The 4,151-nt window shown below is 35.6% G+C and overlaps 1 non-coding gene across 1 annotated transcript; it reads right to left on the reverse strand.

The window, feature by feature from the left end:
* Nucleotides 1-3,396: 3,396 nt before the first annotated feature.
* On the reverse strand, nucleotides 3,397-3,500 carry LOC112713624 (small nucleolar RNA R71). Its single transcript, XR_003158594.1, has one exon. It is a non-coding gene; the product is annotated as a small nucleolar RNA R71 (small nucleolar RNA).
* Nucleotides 3,501-4,151: the final 651 nt, after the last annotated feature.

Genomic DNA, 4,151 nt, shown 5'->3' on the forward strand with positions numbered 1-4,151 from the left:
TGTTGCTGTCTCGAGTTAAACGCCAGAAATACGTCATGATCCGGAGTTGAACGCCCAAAACACGTTATAACTTGGCGTTCAACTCCAAGAAAAGCCTCAGCTCGTGGATAGATCAAGCTCAGCCCAAACATACACCAAGTGGGCCCCGGAAGTGGATTTATGCATCAATTACTTACTCATGTAAACCCTAGTAGCTAGTTTAGTATAAATAAGACTTTTTACTAGTGTATTAGTCATCTCTTGACCATTCGGTCTTTTGATCACATTTTAGGGGGCTGGCCATTCGGCCATGCCTGAACCTTTCACTTATGTATTTTCAACGGTGGAGTTTCTGCGCACCATAGATTAAGGGTGTGGAGCTCTGCTGTACCTCAAGTTTCAATACGATTACTATTACTTTCTATTCAATTCCCTTTTATTCTTATTCCAAGATATACGTTACACAACACTTTGATGAATGTGATGATCCGTGACACTCATCATCATTCTCACCTATGAACGCGCGTGATTGACAACCACTTCCGTTCTACTCTAGACCGGGCGCATATCTCTTAGATTCCCCAACAGAATCTTCATGGTATAAGCTAGATAGATGGCGGCATTCATGGGGATCCAGAAAGTCTAACCTTGTCTGTGGTATTCCGAGTAGGATCCCGGGAATCCCAAAAGTCTAACCTTGTCTGTGGTATTCCGAGTAGGATTCCGGTATTGAATGACTGTGACGAGCTTCAAACTCCTGAAGGCTGGGCGTGATGACAAACGCAAAAGAATCAATGGATTCTACTCCAACCTGATTGAGAACCGACAGATGATTAGCCGTGCTGTGACAGAGCATTTGGACCATTTTCACTGAGAGGATGGGATGTAGCTATCAACAAGGGTGATGCCTCCAGACGATTAGCCGTGCAATGACAGCGCATAGGACCATTTTCTTGAGAGGATTAAAAGTAGCCGTTGATGATGGTGATGCCCTACATACAGCTTGCCATGGAAAGGAGTAAGAAGGATTGGATGAATGTAATAAGAAAGTAGAAATTCGAGAAGAGCACAGCATCTCCACACGCCTATCTGAAATTCCCACTATTGATTTACATAAGTATTTCTATCCCTTTTTATTTTCTATTTATTATTAATTTTTGAAACCCATAACCATTTAATCTGCTTAACTGAGATTTACAAGGTGACCATAGCTTGCTTCATACCAACAATCTCTGTGGGATCGACCCTTACTCACGTAAGGTATTACTTGGATGACCCAGTACACTGGCTGGTAAAGTTGAACGGAGTTGTGAGCTTCTCTAACAGTGCCTGGAACTCTATTATCACAATTTCGTCCACCAAGTTTTTGGCGCCGTTGCCGGGAATTGTTCGGGTATGGACAACTGACGGTTCATCTTGTTGCTCAGATTAGGTAATTTTCTTTTCAAAAACTTTTTCAAAATTTTTCTTTTCTTTTTCGTTTTTCCAAAAATATTTTCGAAAAAAAAAATTGATAAAAATCCAAAAAAATCATAAAATCATAAAAATCAAAAATATTTTGTGTTTCTTGTTTGAGTCTTGAGTCAATTTTTAAGTTTGGTGTCAATTGCATGCTTTAAAAATTCTTCTTGCATTTTTCGAAAATCTCATGCATTCATAGTGTTCTTCATGATCTTCAAGTTGTTCTTGACAAGTCTTCCTGTTTGATCTTGATGATTTCTTGTTTTGTGTTGTTTGTTGTTTTTCATGTGCATTTTTCGTTTATTAGAGTCCATGCATTAAAGATTTCTAAGTTTGGTGTCTTGCATGTTTTCTTTGCATCAAAAATTTTTCAAAAATATGTTCTTGATGTTCATCATGATCTTCAAAGTGTTCTTGGTGTTCATCTTGACATTCATAGTGTTCTTGCATGCATCATGTGTTCTGATCCAAAATTTTCATATTTTGGGTCATGTTTGTGTTTTTCTCTCTCCTCATTAAAAATTCAAAAATCAAAAAAAATATCTTTTTCTTATTTTCCTCCAAATTTTTGAAATTTTGGGTTGAATTGGTCAAAAATTTTTAAAAATTAGTTGTTTCTTACAAGTCAAGTCAATATTTCAATTTTAAAAATCTTATCTTTTCAAAATCTTTTTTCAAAAATTATATCTTTTTCATTTTTTTTCCATTTTTCGAAAATTTCAAAAATCTTTTTCAAAATATTTTTCAAAATATTTTTCTTATCTTTATATCATATTTTCAAAAATTAGCTAACAATTAATGTGATTGATTCAAAAATTTGAAGTTTGTTACTTTCTTGTTAAGAAAGGTTCAATCTTTAAGTTCTAGAATCTTATCTTGTAGTTTCTTGTTAGTGAAGTAAGTAATTTCAAATTTTTGAATTAAATCTTTTATCTTTTATCTTATCTTTTTCAAAAATTTTATCTTTTCCAAAAGTTGATTTCAAAATATCTTATCTAACATCTTATCTTCTTATCTTTTCAAATTTGATTTTAATATCTTTTTCAACTAACTCTTTGACTTTTTGTTTGTTTCTTATCTTTTTCAAAACCACCTAACTACTTTTCCCTCTCTAATTTTCGAAAATATCTCATCTCTTTTTCAAAAATTCTTTTGTTTTAAATTTTAATTTTAATCTTCTCTTATTTTTAATTTTCGAAAATTACTAATCCCTTTTTCAAAATTATTTTCGAAATTTCCCCTCTCTTTTCTTATTCTATTTAATTATTTATTCACTAACACTTCTCTTCACCTCTCTCCATCTAAATATCCGAACCCATTCTTCTTTACTCTTCTCCCCTTTCTTTTTCTACTAACATAAAGGAATCTCTATACTGTGACATAGAGGATTCCTCTTTCTTTTCCTGTTTTCTTCTCTTTCATATGAGCAGGAACAAGGAAAAAGGCACTCTCGTTGAAATTGATCCAAAACCTGAAAGGACTCTGAAGAGAAAATTAAGAGAAGCTAAGTTACTACAATCTAAAGGTAACCTTTCAGAAACATTAGAACAAGAGAAGGAGATGGCAGCCGAAAATAATAATAATGCAAGGAGAATGCTTGGTGACTTCACAAAGCCAACATCCAAATTTGATGGAAGAAGCATCTCCATTCCTGTCATTGGAGCCAATAATTTTGAGCTGGAACCTCAGCTAGTTGCCTTAATGCAACAAAACTGCAAGTTTTATGGACTTTCATCTGAAGATCCTTACCAGTTTTTAACTGAGTTCTTGTAGATTTGTGAGACTGTTAAGACGAATGGAGTTGATCCTGAAGTCTACAGACTCATGCTTTTCCCTTTTGCTGTGAGAGACAGAGCTAGAATATGGTTGGATTCACAACCTAAGGTTAGCCTGGACTCCTGGGATAAGCTGGTCACAGCCTTCTTGGATAAATTCTTTCCTCCTCAAAAGCTAAGCAAGCTGAGAGTGGATATTCAAACCTTCAAGCAAAAAGATGGTGAATCCCTCTATGAAGCTTGGGAAAGATACAAGCAGCTGACCAAAAGATGTCCATCTGACATGTTTTCAGAATGGACCATATTAGATATATTCTATTATGGTCTATTTGAATTTTCGAAAATGTCATTGGACCATTCTGCAGGTGGATCTATTCACCTAAAGAAAACGCCTGAAGAGGCTCAAGAACTCATTGATATGGTTGCAAACAACCAATTCATGTACACTTCTGAGAGGAATTCCGTGAATAATGGGATACCTCAGAAGAAAGGAGTTCTTGAAATTGATGCTCTGAATGCCATATTAGCTCAGAACAAAGTGTTGACTCAGCAGGTCAACATGATCTCTCAAAATCTGAATGGATGGCAACATGCATCCAACAGTACTAAAGAGGCAGCTTCTGAAGAAGCTTATGATCCTGAGAACCCTGCCATGGCAGAGGTTAATTACATGGGCGAACCTTATGGAAACACCTATAACTCATCATGGAGAAATCATCCAAATTTCTCATGGAAGGATCAACAAAAGCCTCAACAAGGCTTTAACAATGGTGGACGCAATAGGCTGAGCAATAGCAAGCCTTTTCCATCATCTTCTCAGCAACAGATAGAGAACTCTGAACAAAACACTTCTAATTTAGCCAATCTAGTCTCTGATCTGTCAAAAGCCACTTTCAGTTTCATGAATGAAACAAGATCCTCCATCAGAAATCTGGA

This window comes from Arachis hypogaea, chromosome 9 (assembly GCF_003086295.3).
Source record: "Arachis hypogaea cultivar Tifrunner chromosome 9, arahy.Tifrunner.gnm2.J5K5, whole genome shotgun sequence".
Classification (NCBI taxonomy): Eukaryota; Viridiplantae; Streptophyta; class Magnoliopsida; order Fabales; family Fabaceae; genus Arachis; species Arachis hypogaea.